This window comes from Akebia trifoliata, chromosome 4 (genome assembly GCF_017979445.1).
Source record: "Akebia trifoliata isolate Shusen 1 chromosome 4, ASM1797944v1, whole genome shotgun sequence".
In the NCBI taxonomy this organism is placed as follows: Eukaryota; Viridiplantae; Streptophyta; class Magnoliopsida; order Ranunculales; family Lardizabalaceae; genus Akebia; species Akebia trifoliata.
In genome coordinates this window covers 26,266,010-26,289,544 of record NC_141378.1, presented here as the reverse complement: position 1 = coordinate 26,289,544, position 23,535 = coordinate 26,266,010, and positions in this window count along the sequence as shown.

The following is a 23,535-nucleotide window of genomic DNA, read 5'->3' as shown; positions in this document are numbered from 1 at the left end:
CCCCTTTTTTATTTATTTTTTAATAGACCAAATTTGAGGCTACCACCAATGGTGGAGGAAGTGAGGTGCCTAACACCTTTCTTAATCCTTAATATGGACCCCTTACCTAAATCTAGGGTGGACCAATGGATCTTATCTATACGAGAGTCACTTAAAAAATGATTTTTCGAAAACAACTTTCCAAGTGACTATTAACACCATTTTCCAAAAAAATAACGGTAACGACTCCAAACCCAAGTAGGAAAGATCTTTAGAGACGAAAATCTCATGTCGACACGAAGTAAATAAAAGTAGTGAACTCAACAATAGTGGTGACTTCGACAGTAAAAATTGTGAACTCGATAATAAATAAAAAACGTCGAGTTCAAAAAGTGGTGAACTCAATAGTAAAAAAAAATGGTGAGTTTGCCAATAATAAAGGACCATTTTTAAAAGAGAAGTTTACAAAATGTCCTGTCAAGCTATCGTAAAAAATTTAGGGACTATTTAGAAAGAAGCCCTTCTGTGAGGGTCCTTTACATAATTTTCCCTACTTTTAAAGATATATACTAAATACCAAAAGCCTACTTTTACATGACATCCTCCCATTTATGTTCTCGAAATATTTTAAGTCTCTTCCCATTTAGTTTTACTTTTTGGGATATTTACAAAAGAACCAAGATTCACATTTGCACTTGTCATCCTCCCAAAAATACTTTTTGCCAATTCTCATTTGTCAATACTTTTTTAGATATTTACAAAAAATCTATCACATGTCATCCTTTCATTCTTCTTTTCATCCACTCTCCAAAAAAATCACCATTTTCTTCTAAATCAGGTTGACGCTTCGGGCAACCCAACTAAACCCAATCTCGCTGCTACACATTTACATATATATATATATATATATATATATATAATATATATATATATATATATATATATTTATATTTATTTATTTATTTATTTAATTAAAAAAAATTAGTTTCTTTCTATATATAATTATAAAACTAAAGAAAAAATCATTTGTATTGATTTTTCTTTCTATATTTTAAATCTATTGCTATATATGTTTAAGTATAGTATTTTACAGTCATTTATTTAAATATTATTTAAAGAGTCGTGCCAACACTCAATCAAACACCTAACACCTTACACCCCCATTCTCTCCATCAACCATCACTCATCTCATCTCACCAAATACTTTACCCAAATTGATTTGGGTAGGATCCAACCCATTTGGATCTAAACCTCACTCATTTCCATTTATTACACAATTACCTTCACCTCCACTTTAAATTTCATACCTTTCCCCTCTAAAACAAATGTCATTATCCATCCCTTCAAACTTTCACCCCATTATACCCCTAAACCTCCTCCAAACATCTATAAATACCCCCCCCTCATCCCAAAAATGGTTACCAAGTCTCCCTAAAAAAAAAAGAATCTACTCTCTCTACTTATCCCACTACTCTCTCATATCATCTTCTAAAAAAGGAAAGTTTCACTCTCATAATTCATTAAGGACTCAAAGGAATTTAAGAAGAAGAAGAAGAAAAAAAAAAGATAAAGGATTCAAGGTGGGTTCAAGACTCCATACCCCCTCTCCTTTCTACCCTCTCCTCCTCCCTCTTCTAATATCCCCTTCTTCTTTTTTTTTCATTTTGTTTTAAATGAATGGACCCCAAGGCTAAAGGTTCATAAGGGTCATTTCCATCAATGAAATGACCCTATGATCAGCCCGAAAATGAACCCCTATCTAGGGTACAAATTCACACACGTGACACTTTATTTTTTAATTTTTTAAAAATCAAAATGATCGAGTTCTTTGAGGTTACCGCCACTTGGCAGGGAGAAAAGGGTACCTAACCCCTTCCCTTTTCTCCAACCAAGGCGTTTGCCCGAATCCCTAGGTTCGAGTAGTTCTTTATCCACGCGAGTCACTAATGCCAAAATGTCATTTTTTGGAAAATGTTCATCGGGTGACCATTCACACCCACTTACAATATGAATGGTGGCAACTCCAAACCATAGTAGAAGTGGTCGTCGTAATGACGAAAACCATGTATCTACAGCTGGCGACTCCACTGGGGACCCATGGCTCATCCCTCGTGACAACTCGGTTGTTTTGAAAAAAAAGGTTTGTTTACTAACATTGTTTGTCTCTTGTTTTCTTATTTTTATTTTTATTCTTCGAGTCCAAATTGTAATATCTATTCACTCATGTTGCTTTTGATTTATAAGGGGGTCGATGAAAATGAATGAAAAAAAATCATATTACAAGTGCACTTGCGAGCATAGCCTCACTTCCAAGCTACCCCACCCTCAATATACATAATCCCGATGCTTAGTAGCTCTACGGCTTGAGATCGTTATTTCAAGTGTCGGGAATGAACACATCAAACCCGATCACCAACCAACGACGTATGTACTTCGGTATGCATCGAGGTTTGAAGATTGGGTAGCCTTGAAGCCACCTATTAAACTCATGCATGTGCCCGGCTAGATGAGCTAGGACACAAGTTTTCAATGTTACATCGACCCCTAAAGCTACGTTGTATGTATTTGATGTATTCGGGCCTCGAAGCCCAAGTTGTAAGCCCAATGGGGCACTCCTAGTGCACTAGGTAGATGTTTCAATTTATTTTTGTCCTACCTTTGGTAAAAGGGAGTAGTGCACGTAGCATCATTCAAAATAAAAAAATAAAAAAAAGGAAAAACAATGAGCAAAGGACCTAAAATAGGGGAGACATGGAAAACAGGGGCAAAGAAACAGTTCTGTGAATTTCCAGAAACTGGATTTCATTCTAGTTTGTGTCCATGTCCATGGCACGGATAGACCAAAATGTACATCATCCGTGTTGGTAACACGGTTGAGACAGAATATGCGTCATCCGTATTTGGAACACGGTTGAAACAGTGAATGTCTCATCTGTGCCCAAAACATGGATGACAGAATGTAGACCTTATCCGTGCCATTAACACGGACCAAATTGAACTCGACCCTACAGTATGAACTCCACAATCCATTTTTTTTAGGGAGCCCACTTACAATTGATCAAACATTAACGACACCCTTAGAAAAATCCTAAGTTTTAGACGAGTTAAGTAAAATGGGTTTTGTTAATCAATGTTTTCAAAAAAAAATAAAATAAAATAAAACAAAACAAAACAAAAAAAGGGGGAAAGAATTTGCGGATTTTGCAACTCAAAACAATTTTGTGAACCGGGTCCCCCACTTGCATCCATTTAAACCGAGACCACGACCCAGATCCATTTCCTACTGGGTATACAACCCAGATCCATTCTCAATTGGGTGACGAACCAGATCCAACCCAACCGGGTCCACGACTCGTACCCATTCAAACTGGGTTACAACCCAGATCCAATCCAACTGGGTCCACGACCCAGATCGATTGCCAATTGGGTCCACGACCCAGATCCATTCTCAACTGGGTTATGACCCAGATCCAACTCAACTAGGTCCACGACCCAGATCCAATCCAACTGGGTCCACGACCCAGATCCATTCTCAAACTAGGTTATGACCCCGATCCATGTTCAGCTAGGTCCACGACCCCGAACCCATTTCAACTGTGTCCACGACCCAGATCCAATTCAAACTGGGTCCACGACCCAGATCCAATCCAACTGGGTTACGACCCAGATCCATGTTCATATGGGTTACAATCCATATCCAATCCAACTGGGTTTAAATTTGTTTCAACTAGGTTCACAACCCAGATCCAAACCCATTTCAGCTAGGTTTAAAACCCAGATCCATTACAAGCCGAATCCATATCCAAGTTCATATTCTAACAAAAATAACAATCGATCAATCAACTCAAATACATTCAACTTTCACAAAAAAAAAATAGATTTCAAAAAGCACCAATTGCAGTCTTTGATCAAAGTCGGTACCTAGAAAGATCTTACCCTGTTGATACGAGGGGGATAGACTACGTCTATTCAGGGAACAAGGTGATTTAAGAGTACCATTATGCGTCGTCTCTTCCTTGGAGATTTACCTGGCCGGCGATGATTTCATAGAACTGAATTGGAGGCTACCAAAAACATAGGTAGTTCCAACTCAATTTATCTCAGAAAATACCTTTTTCAAAATGTTTTTCCGACTCCGTGTCGATGCCAGCTTCGTGCTAATGAAATTACTTTTCAAAATACTTTCCCGACTCCATGTCAATGCCAGCTCCGTGTTGATGAAATTACTTTTCAAAATGCTTCCCCAACTCTGGGTCGATGCCAGCTCCGTGCTGATGAAATTACTGTTCCAAAATGTTTTTCCAACTCCGTGTCGATGCCAGCTCCGTGCTGATGAAATTACTTTTTCAAAATATTTTCCTGACTCCATGTCGATGCCAGCTCCGTGCTGAGATAATTGCGCTTTCAAAATGTTTTCCGACTCCGTGTCGATGCCAGCTTCGTGCTAATGAAATTATCTTTTTTCTTTTAAAAATGATTTGCCGACTCAGTATAGATGCCAGCTCAGTGCTGATGCCGACTCCGTGTCGATGCCAGCTCCGTGTTGAGTTAATTCCGTTTTCAAAAATATCTTACCGACTCCGTGTCGATGCCAGCTCCGCGCTGAGTTAATTCCGTTTTCAAAAATATCTTACCGACTCCGTGTCGATGCCAGCTCTGTGCTGATGTAATTCTTTTGAAAAACATTTTACCGACTCTGTGTCGATGCCAGCTCCGTGCTGATGTAATTCTTTTGTAAAATATTTTACCAACTCCGTGTTGATGCCAGCTCCACGCCGAGAAATTACTTCTTCGCTAAAACTCATAATAAACAACTTTACCCGACTTAATAAAACATCATGCATCTTTATTTTTGTAAATAAGATAGTAACACTTGGTCTTCTGTACCCACAGGTGGCCAAGCGAAAGAAATACAAGCGGCCAGAAGTGCCTCCCTATTTTCTCAGATCATCTACCTTCACCATGAGTTCTTCTGAACCAGCACAACCTCCTGTGACCGAAGCATCAGGTATCGACCCGCAAATAACAGCACTATTAAAGATAATTGAGAGGCAAGAAAAAATAGTAAGTACTGTGTTAGCCAATGCCAGCATCCTACAGGCTCAAACGATACAGCAACACGCATCCGGGTCGAATCAAGAGTTACCCGAGTAACCTCCACAGGGACCACAGACCACAATGCCACCTACAGTGCCAAAATACAAGGGGCCTCCGATCTATATCCCACAGAATCGACCACCCCCCTGTAGTCATTCCAGATGATGAATGTCAATACAGGGCTACGGAAGCCAAAAGCGCAACAGATGAAAAGCTGGTTCAGCAAATCGAGTCTTTGCTGAACCACAGACCACAATGCCGCCTACAGTGCCAAAATACAAGGGGCCTCCGATCTATATCCCACAGAATCGACCACCCCCCTGTAGTCATTCCAGATGATGAATGTCAATACAGGGCTACGGAAGCGAAAAGCGCAACAGATGAAAAGCTGGTTCAGCAAATCGAGTCTTTGCAGGAAGAGATGAGGAGGATGAAGGGCCTCAATACTATGAGTGGAACCAGATTCAAGGATCTTTGCTTCTACCCCAATGCTCAGCTACTGGCCAAGTTTAAATGTCCGGAATTTGAAAAATATAACGGAGTAGGGTGTCCTCTGTCGCATCTAAAATTGTATTGTGGATCCATGTTCCAATATGGCGAGGATGAAAGGTTGTTAGTGCAACTATTTCAAAGGAGTCTGACAAGGCCGGCACTCAAATGGTTTTCTAGATTAGATCACTTAGCCGAAATGTTCTGGCAAAATTACAGGTTCAATACTAATGTGGGGCTAGATCGAAATGACATGGCCAAGATGACGAGAAAGCAATGGGAAACGGTGAAAAAGTACGCATAGAGATGACGAGAGTCCGCCTCACAAGTAAGGCTTGCAATGACAGAGCAAGAGATGAACACCACGTTTATCTCGACACTAGGGCACGCCTTCTATACTCATCTGGTGGGGTACACCACAGGCACATTCTAGAATCTAGTACAAGTGGCAGATCGGGTCGAAGATGGGATCCGAACCGGTTTGATCTTTGACTTCACGAGTCTAGGGGCAACAACATGAATCCCTCCTCAGAGAAAATCAATGCCTACGGGAAAGAAGAGGGAAGAAACACAGGTCAGTAACGTACAGCCGAATCAACCCCTCTTCATCCCTTCACCAGCACGGAGACCACAAGCACCATCAGCTTCATGGGTACCAACACCGCCAACATGGAACCCTCCACCTCAGAATCCATTTCGAGCAAATCATCAACCAGTTGCACAACAGGCACCACTGTATGGACAGTTACAGTAGGCACGTCCCAACAGAATAAACAGAGTATTCACTAGGTTACCTATGACACTATCGGAATTACTGCCAATCTTGCTCAAGGGTGAGTACCTTGCGAAACGTCCACCAAACCCCGAGGCTGCCAAAGGGCCAGGGTACAACCCTAACCTATTCTGTGAATTTCACATGGGTGCACCAAGTCACTCTACAGACCAATGCTGGTAGCTCAAATATCAAGTACAAAACTTGATCGATAAAAAGGCTATCATCCTAGATGGGCCTGCCAACCCGCCCCAACAACAGAATATCAACCAAAACCCCCTACCTACTCATAATGGGGAAGGGAGTGGGCATAGGGTAAATGTTGTCTGCGGAGAACTCGACTTCAATCCCTCGAATTTCATAGTGCCTATTGGGACAAAGATCAGGGTCCGCTTAACAAAAGAATCAAAGACATCAGCAGTTAACACAATCAATCAGTACGCAACAAATCCATCACAGAACTCACAGCTACCTCTCAGAATGGCCAACCTCACCATCCATCCCCCTCATAAAAATACTATCACTCGACCGCCTTTAGTTATACCTTACGGATCACCTCATCATCAAAATTTGACCCGACCTCCCCTTGTTATACCCTACACACCACCATATTTTCAAGGATCAACTCGACCCCCCTTCATATACCATACACTTCATCTTCACGTCCACCGCTCATCCTCCTATACACTCCATCAACTCCTCATACTACCATTTCATCCAAATCATCACCACCACCGCTCATTCTCAATATGAAACCCGATCCACCTCCATAACCATACGCTCACCTAAATCATTCCCCTATAGCTCCGACCAGGCAGTTTCCTGGAGTTATGAGACCACCATCATCACAACCACAGGCAGTTTCCTGTAATACCGTTTGATTTGGTCAAGGTTGGTTGATTCTGGTAATTCGATTCCATCATGATCTTGAAGTCTAACAGTTTTTCCAGATAATATTTCCTTGATGATTGAATCTCTCAAATTGAGTTCAAACTTTCTATGATCGAGAAGAATACTCAAAAAAAATTTTGAGTAGTCTGATGCTTAGATCTTTGACTCATAAGTGATGAACTTTGACTTTCTTGTCAAACATGCAAGTGACTCCTCTCCATTGACAGACCCAATCTGTTTCTAACAATTAACTTCTATCAAAACCTTGAGATACAGGATTTTCCCTTTTAACCGGTAAGATTGCTTCCATATCATACTAGAGTGACTCTAGTAGAAGACTGTATTGAAATGTAATATGTCCATAATGCGAATGGTAACTTTTCTGGCCGATCCCGGTGTGATATGTGATTGACACATTTTCACGATGATTGTCTTGAGATTTTTACTGGCTGCTTCAACTATTCCATCGATTGTAAAATTCCAGCACTAATACATTTTATAATCCCTCCTCTGACTATGTTAGTCAATTCTGGTTTGTATATGTGGTGTTCTCATAGGATGGGTATATATTTCACGTTGAACAACACTCCAAATTTAACTGACATATCCTCATAGGACCATGTAAGCAAGTCTTTTGAATTTTCTGAATAAATTCATCATCTCTTTGTGATCCTCTGGGGATAAGTTAGTTCCAATATGAATTTCTTGGGAATTACTTTTGTTCCGAGGTCAATGACCTTTAGTTCTTGAGCCCGACTCTTATCTTCTTGCTTAGGAGAAAAATTTATCCTTGAAGCCAGATTAGCAGTTAATTCGTTAATGCACTCAAGGTATTCAAAAATTTCCTTTATCCAATCAAATTCAGAAGGGACAATAGACAACTCTATAGACTCGACGAACTAACTTGACTCAATAGGAAAGAGTAGACTCAATCTAAGGAAGACATGACCTTGCTGGAAAAAAGGACTCGAGCTATCCCAAATGACTCATGAAAACTCAAGACAAGTACTCACACGAGTTTGATTAAGACTGAGGACTGAGATATTACTTATAACCGGTAGGATTGAAGCACTATGATCTTCAAAGAACAACTGGATGATGTTGAGAAAATTTGAAGTCATTTCTGACTGTTGATTTGATATTGACGTTTACTCTAACTGACCGGATTTACAACCCTAGCTAGACGATGGACGATTGAGCTTAGACACAATGATAACCCTTAAACCTCTTTGAAAGTGAATTTAACCAATTTCAGTATCACCCCCTTGATAACATTTTAAATAAATCCTGAGATTTTATTGAATATATCATTTGTAAATCATTTTTCCTTCATTCTCTTTTCTTCTAGAAAACATTTTTTTTTGAAAAATCTTGTTCTTATGGAAAACACTTTTTCTAGAAAATATATATATATTTTTTAGAGAACATTTCTTCTAGAAAATACTTTTCTTTTGTAAACCATTTCTCTTCTTTAAAAATGGGTTGAAACTCGAATTTAGAAAAAAATTTGATTTCCATTTTGATCTAAATGGCCCGACCCATCATGATTATTGGATCGAGATGGACTGGGTCATTATAAATTATTGCAAAAAATGGATTCTTTATTGGGTCGGTGCACCCATTTTAATTTTCAAAAAGAAAATTTTTTATCCTTGAGGACTTGATCTCATCATTCACATCACTCACATACATTCATCAATCACATGCATTCATTCAATAAACAATCCGGGAACACCCACGATAAGTTCGAGTCGTGACCTACTGGGAAGGTTTCTAGACTCTAAGCTTACTACGTGCAATGCATTTTTATCTGTCCACCCTTGCCTAAGCACACCTATATACCTTTCGATACGTGGTGACTTGGTTTGATATACCGTATAGGTGATAATCTAAAACCTCAATTCACTTCTCTGAAGTCAAAAACAGCCAGTTTGATCTCCAGTTGAGAGGTGGCGCACAATGCTGAGCAAGGGCCCACTTAAATACCTCTCGTCTAGAATAGACGTAGTCTATCCCCCTCGTACAGTAGGGTACAGCGGGGCAAGATCTTGCTTAGGCACCGGTTTTGACCAAGAAGTGCAATTAATATACTTAGACTATCTTTTATACCTACGGGTACGAGTCAAGAGTTGTAGCTTTCATAAATGGTTTGGCATCCCACGAGGGGACCGACCATGTACTAGTACTACGTTGGCAATCGGGACATGTGACTGTGTGGCTTACAATAGGTCAAAGGCTCAGGTCGCTCCAGCCTGGGTGCATCAACATACTTCTCAGAATCACCTGATCAGATGGTATTGATGCCCCCAGTTTGATATACCCTAAGGTACGTGATTGGAGTTGTGGGTTTCATGAATGACGTCGCATCTCCGAAGAGACCGGGCCACGCACTAGTGCCACGTTGACTAAATGGGACGTGTAAGTGAGTAAAACAGTAAACGTGCATGTGGTGTGTGCAAAACAGGGTGGGGTGTGCCCGGGACCTTTTTCAAACAAATGGGCCCATGGATCCAATCAAACCAATCATACATTTAATCAAAACCAAAATCATTCAAATCATATGAATATTCAATTAAGATCACATTATTCCCATCACATAAGCACATTAACATTACGATCAACATCAATCATGTATTTCAAGCAAGATCATGGTAAATTAATCAATAAATATGACATATGATAATGATCAAACAAACATTGCAATAGGCATAATTTTTATAATTTTTAAGGTCCAAAAACAATGATCACTTTTGGGTGATCCAAAATAAATCGAGATTCCAATAGGTGTTACATTGATGATAGAATGACAATGGTTGAGATGAGCTCACTCTCAAGAACATTAATTGTGCCAACATTAGATAAATTCAGATTTTCTGTGAATTAGGAAAATATAATCTGAACTTGCATCGATGATATCTAAGGTTCCTGATAACGAAATCGAGTGAACTCAAGTTCTAAATTAATCTACTCGATGAGATCTACATTTTATTAATAGGTGTCCAGACTTAGTTCTCACCAGAATGTTCTGTAAAAACGTTTTAACGTTGTTGTCCCAACTTTCATTCAGAAATAATTCCAGATTTACAGATTGAACTTGCATCGATGATATCTAAGGCTTCCAATAACGAAATTGAGTGAACTCAGATTCTAAATTAATCTACTCGACGAGATCTATGTTTTATTAATAGGCTCCCAGACTTAATTCTCATTAGAATATTCTCTAAAAAAGTTTTAACATTGCTGTCCCAACTTTCATTAAGAAATAATTCCAAATTTATAGATTGAACTTGCATCGATGATATCTAAGGCTTCCGGTAACAAAATTGAGTGAACTCAGATTTTAAATTAATCTACTCGACGAGATCTATGTTTTATTAAGAGGCTCCCAGACTTAATTCTCACTAGAATATTCTCTAAAAACGTTTTAATATTTCTGTCCAACCTTCATCATTCCATCATTTTCATAGGTCAATTTGAATCTTTCATTATTTAGGGGTCATCAAAAAGTGATCCTTAATTGAAAAAAAATGTAATACCCAAAATCATCTACAATCAAGACAAAAAATAAATAAACAGAAAAAATAAATAAAATAAATCCAACTAAATAATAAAAAAAATCTAGGTCATCTTGGCAATGCTCCCATACTTGGGGTTTTTCAAGTTTTATCCTCAATAGTCCCCAGTGGAGTCGCCACTGAAAGCGCCCTCGATCCGCGGGGTGCACGGATCCGCTTTTGACCCTTGAGGTTTGGGAGTCGCCACCTAGTTATTGTGGTCTAGGAACCAAACTGACTCTAACATGGATAAAAAGAACTAATCTACCACAAAAAATCTGAATTCAGGGATCATGTTACGGGGTTGGAAGGTGTTAGGCACCAACCCCGCCCGGCCAAAGCCGGTCTCTACTAACTTCCCAAATATATCACATTGCTAAAAACCTAGATAAAAATAAAAAAATTACATATCTTTCCAATAACAAGGATTTTGTTCCCTCAGATCTGACAAAAAGAGCTCCTTGTACTGTACTCCCTTGCTTCATTCTGTCTCCGGATTTGACTTCGGATCTCCTAGATCAAGGTATCTCCTTATTTTGGATCTGAACTCTCCAAGTTTGTTACGGATTTGGGGGTGTTTTTGGAGGGATTTTAGGTGTTTTCTAGACTAAAATTGAAGGAGGGATGTTAGGTAAGGAGTTGGGACTCCAAAACTAGGGTTTATGGGAAGTTAGGGGAGCTTCTAGACCTACTTCTCTTAGGGTTTATGATTTGATACGAAAATAGGGTGTGAGCACCTCTATTTATAGAATTTTTTTAAGGTTGATTTGGATAGAGTTAGTGTTTAATTAGAGATCTTTTAATTAGAGTTGTGTTTTAGTTAAAATTGTTTTAGGTAGAATTGTGTTTTAATTAGAATTGTTTTAGGTAGAATTGTTTTTAAGTTAGAACTCTATTAGATAGAGTTATTATTTAATTAGAATTCTATTATGACTTTTGGTCTTATTTGATTGACTTTTAATGTTTTGACTTTAGTCTTAATTGATTGACTTTTAATATTTTGACTTCAGTCTTGCTTAATTGACTTTAATTTTGACTTTAGTCTCACTTAATTGACTTTAATACTTTGACTACAGTCTTGCTTGATCGACTTTAAATTTTGGAGAACCCCCTTCCATTATTTCTTTAATTCTTTGGACCCCCAAATGGAGGGGTCCTTAAAGAAATATCCCACGAACCTTCAACAATTTTACCCGAAAGTCTGATTGATCGATTTGTTACGTTCAAATTTTTAAATTAATTTCATCAATGTTTCACTTTAATTATTTAATATTTTAGTTATTAATTTCAAATTTTTTAATTATGAAAATTGTGAAATTATCGTTTTGCCCTCGGAGATGACTTTTCACGTTTCAAGTCGATTTTTAATGTTCTAGAATGTTTTAGAATCGGTTTTTCGTAAGGAATTCAATGAGAATGTTGGTTTGTGTCATTTATGAAAATTTTTATGTGAAATGATTGTGAACTTTATGAGGGGCCTTTTCGTAATTTTGTCAAATTCTGTTAAAATTGGTGAAATGAGTTATTTGGTTCCGATTTGTTATTTTATGTGTTCGAGAGAGTTTTCCTAAGCGTAACGTAGGCTCTAGGGTTGTTTTGAGGTTAGGGGTATTTTGGTAATTTGATAATTTTTTAGTGATTTTTATCGTGAAGTTTCTTTTTGGTCTGCAAGATGATGATTTCTATGTTTCTAGGGTCGTATTTTCCTAGCGTAACGTGGTTTCTAAGGTTTTGTCAGTTCGAGATACCTCATCCGGATTTCGGATCTCCTAGATCAAGGTATCTCCTTGTTTTTGATCTGAACTCTTCAAGTTTGTTGCGGATTTGGGGGTGTTTTTGGAGGGATTTTAGGTGTTTTCTAGACTAAAATTGAAGGAGGGATGTTAGGTAAGGAGTTGGGGCTCCAAAACTAGGGTTTATGGGAGGTTAGGGGAGCTTCTAGACCTACTTCTCTTAGGGTTTATGATTTGATACGAAAATAGGGTGTGAGCACCTCTATTTATAGAATTTTTTTAAGGTTGATTTGGATAGAGTTAGTGTTTAATTAGAGATCTTTTAATTAGAGTTGTGTTTTAGTTAAAATTATTTTAGGTAGAATTGTGTTTTAATTAGAATTATTTTAGGTAGAATTGTTTTTAAGTTAGAACTCTATTAGATAGAGTTATTATTTAATTAGAATTCTATTATGACTTTTGGTTTTATTTGATTGACTTTTAATGTTTTGACTTTAGTCTTAATTGATTGACTTTTAATATTTTGACTTCAGTCTTGCTTAATTGACTTTAATTTTGACTTTAGTCTCACTTGATTGACTTTAATACTTTGACTACAGTCTTGCTTGATCGACTTTAAATTTTGGAGAACCCCCTTCCATTATTTCTTTAATTCTTTGGACCCCCAAATGGAGGGGTCCTTAAAGAAATATCCCACGAACCCTCAACAATTTTACCCGAAAGTCCGATTGATCGATTTGTTACGTTCAAATTTTTAAATTAATTTCATCAATGTTTCACTTTAATTATTTAATATTTTATTTTTTAATTTCGAATTTTTTAATTATGAAAATTGTGAAATTACCGTTTTACCCCCGGAGATGACTTTTCACGTTTCAAGTCGATTTTTAATGTTCTAGGATGTTTTAGAATCGGTTTTTCATAAGGAATTCAATGAGAATGTTGGTTTGTGTCATTTATGAAATTTTTTATGTGAAATGATTGTGAACTTTATGAGGGGTCTTTTCGTAATTTTGTCAAATTCTGTTAAAATTAGTTAAATGATTTATTTGGTTCCGATTTGTTATTTTATGTGTTCGAGAGAGTTTTCCTAAGCGTAACGTAGGCTCTAGGGTTGTTTTGAGGTTAGGGGTATTTTGGTAATTTGATAATTTTTTAGTGATTTTTATCGTGAAGTTTTTTTTTGGTCTGCAAGATGATGATTTCTATGTTTCTAGGGTCGTATTTTCCTAGCGTAGCGTGATTTCTAAGGTTTTGTCAGTTCGAGATACCTCATCCGGATTTCTGAAACACATCTAGTAACAAAATAAAGCAATGGAATACACATCCATCATTGGGAATCATTGCAATCGGATTGACGAGTTGATTAATCAGGCGAGTGCAAAAATGGGGTGTCTACAGTTGGCCAGATCATGGCCCCCAATCCTATCATTTTCACAAAGAGTGAATTTGTGCTAGAGGGGCGAGGGCATGTCGAGCCGTTAAATATCATGGTCGTTTGCAAGGGCATGATGGTTGCCAGGGTGTTAATCCATAATGGTTCAGCGCTTAATGTCTGTCCACTTGAAACCTTCCGGAAACTCAACGCTGATTGGTCACATGTCAAGCCTAGTAACAAGGTTGTCTAAGGTTTCGATAGTTCAAGAAGGGATTCGCTGGGAGAGGTGGATTTACCGATCACGATAGGTCCTTGCACCTTCGAGGTGACATTTGAAGTCATGGAGATACCGACAACCTTCAATTTATTATTGGGCAGGCCATGGATCCATATAGCAGGAGCTGTACCGTCTTCGTTGCACCAAAGAGTCAAATTTATCATGGGGCAAAAAATGATATCAGTGCTTGTAGAAAATCTTGTCCTGGTGGGGAGAGCTCTAAATGTGCCATTCATCGACATTGAGATGACGAAGGATAAGGCGATGTACCACTCTTACCAATTTGCTGCTGTTAATCACATTGAGAAGGGAAAAGATAAGATAAAGGCAAAGCTATCAAGAACAAATCTGATGATTGGTCGGATTATGAAAAGGGCAAGTTACCAACCCAAGCAAGGGTTGGGGCCGGGAGGAAGAGGGAGAGCTACACCGGTCGAAGTAAAAAAGCATATTCCTTATTTTGGTCTGGGGTTTAGGCCCACAAAAAGGGATATTGCAGAAATGAATGACAAGAAAAAAAGCTTCGACTAATGAGAAAGTAAAACCGTGAACCGAATATCTGGAATCTAAGCAGAATCCCACATATCAGCGTTAGCTTCCGAAAATCACATATCAGACCCGACAGTCTATCAGAACCACAACCAGCAAAAAAACCAAAAAGGGTAAAATTCGCATCAGTGTACATTCAAGAAGATCAAGTCGTTGAGTCCTAATCACCCTTCGTAAAAGGCATTGATGTTCTATTCAATGGGGACTCCAACGAAAGTCTATCAGAGACCGCTTTAGAATCCGCCAAAGTGGAAACCACTACCAACCTAGAGAGAGAATCACCCTTTTCCACGGGTATTGACTGGGCATCAGTTGTCATCCTACCAAGTTTGGGGGGGACTATGCCCCAATCTGACAACAATCAATCGGAGATCATGGTTATCTCCGAACCATCAACCATATTACCCAAAAAATCACTTGCTCATTTCATCCGCCCCCTCAGAGAAGGGGAGACATTGCACAATTGGGAAGAATTCTCGTTGACCTTTGAGGCTATTGAGGCCCAAAAAAAAATGTCGTTAGTCCAATCTAGTTTACCCGAGGATCATAATGAGCCCTTGTCCTCGGGTAAAGACTGTTTTGAGGGCTCCTTATCTTTATTAACGAATTTGCTTGATTGTTCTTCTTATTTCAGGTATCCAGAAAACAACAAAAAAACAAATATCCCTCAAAAAGCAAAAAATCAAAAAAATTTCAAAAATAAAAAAAATCAAAAAGCTTTAAAAATTGAAAAAAAGCAAATATTTTAAAAACCAAAAAAAAAAGTTTTCAAGGGATCTGTCTCCATCAAATGAGTACCCAGATAAAACAGAATTTGAAAGGGATGAGTATGATTTCGATCTTGAACTCGACTTCGACCTCATGGGGATAGAAGAAGAGTCTGAGGACGAAATGGAGTACCCACCCAAAGAAATCAAAGACTTGGTAGAACGTCACGAGAGAAGTGTTTAGCCAAACATCGAGGATACAGACTCAATCAATCTCGGTACCGAAGAGGGCCCACGAATTGTCAAGGTCGAAGTCTTGTTAACATCGCAACAAAAAGAGGGAATGGTCGAACTATTACGAAACTATCAAGATGTCTTCGCATGGTCATACAGAGATATGTCGGGGTTAGATACAGATCTCGTTGTTCACAAGTTGGCAATTGCTTCTAGAAGCAAGTCAATCAAGCAGAAACTGAGAAGACTAAAACCAGAATGGACCCTCAAGGTCAAAGACGAGGTCATGAAACAGTTCGAAGCCGGATTTCTTGCAGTCTCTACGTATCCTGAGTGGTTAGCTAATGTTGTCCCAGTACCTAAGAAAGATGGAAAGGTACACATATGTGTTGACTACCAAAACTTGAACAAAGCTAGTCCTAAGGATAATTTTTCACTTCCACATATCGACACTCTAGTCGATAGTACAACAGGGCATAACATGTTCTCGTTTATGGATGACTTCTCAGGCTATAATCAGATAAAAATGACAGAAGAAGATAAGGAAAAGACTGCATTTATCACATCATGGGGTACTTTCCACTATAAAGTCATGCCATTCGGACTGAAGAACATAGGGGCGACTTACCAATGGGCAATGACCGCATTATTTCATGATATGATCCACAAGGAAATAGAAGTTTACGTAGACGACATGATCACTAAATCCGGTGTAGAAGAAGATCATCTGGTAAATCTTAAGAAGTTGTTCAACAGGCTAAGAAAGTACAGTTTGAGGCTCAACCCAGCAAAATGCGTATTCGGGACAACATCACGCAAGTTATTGGAATTCATCGTCAGTAGAAGAGGCATCGAGATAGATCCGGCAAAAATTAAGCATATCCTCGAAATGAAGGTACCTGTTTCAGAAAAAGACGTTCGGAGCTTTCTGAGGAGAATACAGTATATTAGTCGGTTTATATCTCAACTGACGCCTATCTGTGAGCTAGTCTTCAAGCTACTAAGGAAAGATATGCCGAAGAAGTGGAACAAAGACTGTCAAGAAGCATTTGACAAGATCAAGCAATATCTGCTTAATCCACCAGTCTTAGTCCCTCCTACTCCAGGGCGATATCTGCTGATGTATATCTCGGTACAAGAAACGTCAATGGGGTGTGTGCTAGGGCAACATGATGAATCGGGATGGAAAGAACATGCCATCTACTATCTCAGAAAGAAATTCACCGATTACGAAGCGAAATATTCAACGCTTGAGAAGACTTGATGTGCATTAGTATGGGCATCTCAACGACTGCGTCATTAGTTGCTCAGCTACTCGACTATGCTTATCGCTAGGATGGACCCCCTGAAGTACCTATTCGAAAAACCAGTGCTAACGGGCCGCACAGCAAAATTGCAGTTATTGTTATCTAAGTTTGACATCACCTATGTCACTCAAAAAGCCATCAAAAGACAAGCCATCGCGGACCACCTCGCGAGCACCCATTGCCTGACTACGAGCCGTTAAAAACAAACTTCCCAGATGAAGCTATATTATTTACTGAGATTGAAAACGATGATGATGATGAAAAATCAGGCTGGAAGATGTACTTCGACGGAGCAACAATCAAAAAGGAAATGGAATAGGGGCAGTCTTGATTAAACCAGATGGGTCCCATGTACCGATCACAATCAGGTTGAAGTTCTAATATTTTAACAACGAGGCTGAATACGAAGCATGCATAGTAGGGTTAAAAGAAGCACTAGATCTCGAGGTAGATAAGATTGATGTTTTTGGAGATTCAAGCCTAGTAGTCTATCAGACGACTGGAGAATGGAAGACTCGGGAACAGAGACTGGTCCTTTACCACGAGTATTTAGAAGAACTAAGCTCACACTTTGACAGAATCTCATTCACATACATGCCAAGAGCTAAGAACCAGTTCGTCAATGCACTAGCTACACTTGCTTCCATGATTAGTATTTCAGAAGATCTGGTCTTCGACCCAATTGAGATTGGAATTCAGGACGAGCCAGCTTAGTGTCTACCCATCGAAGTTGAAGAATCTAAAGAAAAGCCATGGTACTCGAACATCAAGGCATATCTTGAAGATCGAACCCTCCCATCAGATACAACGTCTAATGACCGAAGGACTATTCAGAAATTGGTAGGACAATTCTTCATCAACAATGGCATTCTGTACAAAAAATCACATCACGAGGTCTTGCTACGATGCGTGGCAGAAGCAGAAGCAAAATGACTAATCAAGACTGTACATGGAGGAGTGTGTGGACCTCACATGAATGGCCATATGCTAGCAAAGAAGATTATGCGGATGGGATATTACTGGACAACAATGGAAAGTGACTGCTATCAGCATGTTCGCAAATGCCATCTGTGCCAGATCTACGCCAACAAAATCAATGCTCCGCCTTCAGAGCTACATAATATGACCACTCCTTGGCCCTTCTTACTTTGGAGAATGGACGTCATAGGGCCAATTTCACCTAAAGCTGCAAATGGGCATCGCTTCATTCTAGTGGCTATCGATTACTTCACCAAGTGGGTAGAAGTTGCTTCATATGCCAACGTTACCAAAAGCAATGTCCTAAAGTTTGGCAAGAACAACATTATCTGCAGATATGGGCTTCCCAGCGGATTAGTAACTGATAATGCCAAGAATTTCAAGAACAAGGATATGGTCAAGAAGTGCAAAGACTTCCAGATCACTCATCATAACTCTGTACCCTACAGACCCAAGATGAACGGAGCAGTCGAGGCTGCCAACAAGAATATCAAGAAAATTATCGAGAAGATGGCAGTTACGTACAAAGATTGGTACGACATGTTGCCTTTCGCGCTTCATGCCTATCGAACCTCGTTCAGGACTTCGACTAGGGCAACTCCGTATTCACTAGTCTATTGAATGGAAGCAGTCTTACCTGTAGAAGTGGAGATTCCCTCCCTCCGAATCTTAAAAGAAGTAGAGTTAGATGAAGTAGAATGGATTCAAGCTCGGTTTAATCAACTGAATTTGATTGAAGAAAAATGCCTAGCAGCCATCTGCCACGGACAAATCTATCAGCGACGAATAGCTCGTGCCTACAATAAGAAAGTTAAACCTAGAGATTTCTCGCTAGGAGACCTTGTTCTGAAGAAAATTCTACCAATCCAAGAAGATGCCAGGGGAAAATTCAGACCAAACTATGAGGGACCATTCATTGTGCAAAAGGTGATGACAGGAGGAGCTCTGATCCTTACAGAGATGGATGGACAAGTCTTCCTACAACCGATCAATGCTGACACTATCAAGAAATACTACGCCTAAGAACTGATCCTGAGATGATGAAAGGCCATCCTTGACATCCTGAGCAAACTATCTACCTCAGTCAACCCTTTTAAGCCATCACCTTCATTTCTTAACCTAAGATTGGGGCAAGTCGACAAAAACAAAAACAAAAAAAAAATGACAAAAAGAAAGAAAATCAGAGAGAAACAGAAAAGAAGAAAGCATCAACATACTCCTGGCCCGCATGAGGATAAACTGTGAACGGCTAAAAGTACAAAAAAAATAAAAAACTCAGACACTTGATCTGAGCTCGACCCAAATTTTCAGCCTAAACAAGTTCGAGAGATGCTGGGAGGAGACATAGATCACCTTTTCGAAACAAAAATAGACGAGTCCCATGTCTAAACCACTCTAAATACATCCAGACCTTAACCCTTTTGTATCCTTCTACCACCATAAGCCTAAGCCAACGTTTCGTCCCACCAAAAGTCTTTTTTGATCAGGGAATGTTCTAGGGCAACACAATGATAATGATAGCACCAATGATCTTGCAACTTAGTCCGGACCTCAAAGTCTTATTAGTCGTTGGAAGACTCGAGAGGGGAATCCAGGTCGGATATTCGAAAAAAAAGAGTACTCGAAGTATAGAGTAGCTAATCTCGCGGCTCAACTTAAGTTGCCGAACCACGAATAGTCATCAGGAAACTCGAGAGGGGAATCCAGATCTACTACTTAAGAAAGAGTGCCACTACAAGAGTAGAGTCGTCGATCTCGCAGCTCAACTTGAGTCACCAAGCCATAGAGACACAGAGACTCCGAACAGAACTAAAATGTAAAAATCCAAAAAAAAAATATAAGCATAATCTGGAAGGGCATAGTGAAAACCTAAAAAGGCACTGTGAGTAAAAGAATCGGACTATGGTAAAATCAAAGCCACTGGCACGATGAAAATCCCAAAAAGGACGTCGTTGCACAAAAATGTGGAAACCCGGTCTGGTGAAAATCGTAACTGGCACCAGGGGCAATAAGGGTAAAAAAAACAAAAAAACTCCTGGCCCGCAAGAGTATAAACCGTGGATGGCAAAATCCTTTCAAAATCCTGTGGCCCGAATAAGAAACAATTTTCCAAACACCAGGGCACTGGGGATGACTTTAAAAGAACCAAAAGAACAATTGACATTTATATCCCCTGTGTTTCGCAAAAACACCAAAATTGTCATAACCAAAGATTTTACAAACTCTTAATTTATCGTACTCATTTGATAAAGACATTTCACGAAATTGCATTTCAAAAATTACTATTTTGGCCGATGATGAAAAATCTAAGACTTATTCAAACTTCGTATTTTCAAGAACAATAGATATACTTGAGGCCAAGTAAGTACAAAACCTATTTTCGTTGCATTAATCTTTCAACATTTTGCATACATTCCGTTAATGAAAAGAAAATACAACGCAACAAATCAAACATCATGGTGAGAAATGAAAAAAAAGTCAAGGCGTTCCTCTAAAGCACGGATCCGGACAGCCTGGCTCATCATCACTTTTTCGGCGTCGGAAGCATCGCGACTCACCAAGTATGCTGCAAAGTCCTCAAAATGAGAACACTGGGCAAGTCGATCCCTCAACTCGACAACTTCAGCTCGAAGCCTAGCCACTTCGCCACTATCGCTAGATCCAAACTGGGCAAGGGCAGATGTTAGTCGAGCAATCTCTCTCTGCATCTTTTTCTCAGATTTAAGCCAGATAGCCTGAATGTGACGATGATCAGTCTGAGACTCCTAAACTCCATCTCGGTAATCAAAGAAGGATGAAGCACCAGGGCGTGTTCGGGGAACTATCGACACTGAGGGCCTCCCAGAAACAAGTTCTCAAATCCAATGCAAGTATGCCGGGAATTGGTGTGCTGCAAAGATGGGTCAACTCAGAACCTCAACCCGACCCCATTCTTTTACGAGTCAACTCAAAAGTGCAGTCGACAATGGACCAACCAACTCATTGAAATTCTCGGGGACAAGCACACCCTGGTCATAACCAAATTGACGAAGAACCCTAAGTGGTACATAATGAGTTGCCTCGTGAAGACCAATCAAAACAAGGAAACGGGCACCATCAAATGCAATCACAGGAAACCCTCGAGGTTGGAATACACCCACCCATCTCACTTCTTCATCATCAAGGTTGTCAATAAAGGAATACCACTCTTCTTTGCCACCCGAGACGAAGGGAGCAACTCGCCTCGACATCATGAATACGACATCATGACTTCAGTTGAAGTCAGATGATCCATAAACCAGAGCTACAATAACATGAGCATTCTAAACTTTGGAAACTAATAAGTTCAAATTTAAATTTAAAACTAAGCTAAGTTCAGAATTTACCTGCACGAGTGGAGCACACCCTCGGAAAACTCGATCACGACTAGAAGAACAAGCCATGAGGGATTGGAACATTTCGCTCAAAAGCATCGGTGCCAACCGGCGTCCCTCCCAGACTTGTTAAATCACGTGGATAAGAGAAAGATCCATGATGTCTCCGCCACCTGGGAACAAGAGTTGACTCACCACCATCAAAGTAAGAGCGTTATATTGAATCAATGGCTTTGCGTGATCCGTGAGGCGTTCAATCAAAAAGGATTTAGACATTGTCTTCAAAACCGATCCGCCATCTAGAATCTTCAAAAACTTGCGGCTTATCCCCAAAAAATCGGAAGCCTCACCTCGAAATCCATCACGCAATGGTGGAATCACAACGGGGCCCGATATCTCAAGTCCCAACAACACTTCAAACTCCTCGATGGTGGGAGTCATTTCATGTTCTCCAAAATGGAAGAGCTTGAGTTCGGGAACCCAACATGTCAACATAGCCTCGATCAAGTCTCATTGTAACGGGACCTTAGGCAAGGAGAGTGTGAACACCAGCTTGTTCAAACCCCATTAAACCTTCTTACAAAAAAAAAATCAAAAATCAAAAATCAAGAAAATACAAAAAATCAAAGAAATATATATACAAAAAAGTCAAAAAAAAATCGAAAAATAATTTCAAAAACCTTTCGAGTTGCACTCAATTTTGATTTGTTAAAATACGACCGATAAATACCCAAATTTCAAAAAATCATCAAATTTTTATCAAAATCGAAATCTCACACGAGCTCCGTGCCATCAAGATCAAGTAATCAATAAGGTAATTTTGTCAGACCTCGTGCTTGGGTAACCATTTTCTACAAAAGTTACCAATTCGACAGGTAATTCGAAGTCGTATTTTACAAATTTTCGTCTGGCCTGTACAAATAGGGGTTTAGTCTATTCTTTGTAGTTCTTTGCACGCAATTCTTACAAAGAAAGACAGTTGTAAACACCCCAATTTGAACGGGCCCTCACTCGAAAGGGCCCAAAAATTGCAATTTTTCAATAAACTGGGCCAACGGACCTCGAAGGCCCGAAGTATTAAAATCTAACATTTTTTGTCAAATTGAAACCTCTAAAACTTCTCAACAGGTTAGTAGGTCCACCAAAAAGCTCGACATGCTCCGTTCCATTCAAAATATTGATTTTCCAACAAAATAGGCCAACGGGCCTCTTACTTAGGCCCAAAATGCTAAAAATGATAGTTTTGATTTAATCGAGGCCCCTAAGACCACCCAATGGTCTAAGGGACCCACCAAAGGGATCGGACCCATCCTATGTTATCCCAACCTTCACCGCTCCACGTTTACATTCAAAAAATCGATAAAATCCTTCAACGGGCCTAAAGGGCTCGATTTGCCAACACGTGGCATTTTTTATCAAACCGACAATTGCAAAAATCTCAAAAAAATTAATAAATTAAAAAAATGTGAGACTTGGGATGCCAACCCCTCATTCACCCTCCACCTCCGAAATCGCAAACACCTTAAGCCCATTCAAAGCCCACGAACCCTTAAATCTATAAAAACCAATTTCCCATCTTACCCTTAACCTAAAATCGATCCCAACCAATTCCCATCTTACCCTTAACCTAAAATCGATCCCATATCATTAAACCCTAAAAAAAATCTATCATCAAAAATCCAACCCAAAACAAACCCCATTCAAGCCAAAATAACCTACAACCCTCTAAAAGTCCAAGCCCAATATATCAAAAATCCACAAACCACTATCCATACCCAATTCATTATCCAACCCACAACCCTAACCCATCAACCCTTACCCACATCAACTAATCACCTTCCCAAACATCAAAAGATGACACATGTCATTACCACCCTTCACCTCCCTCATCTAATCACCTACCCTCATCATCATTCTCTAAACAACCCACATCACCTCTCTCCAAAACCACCTCAACCCATACCCTACCTTAACCTAACTTATCTCCATTCTCTAACATCAACAACCACCCACATCACAACCCATACCCTACACCCCCTAACCTATCATCATTCTCTAATATCATCAATCACCCACATCACAACCCATATCTACACCTATCACTTTCTTTAAAACACTCCAACAAAATCACCTCAACCCATACCTCCCTCATCATCAACTAACCAACCCATACTCTTCTCTCTAATCAAACAACCACCATCAACCAATCAACCAATCTCATCACCTCAATCTCTCAT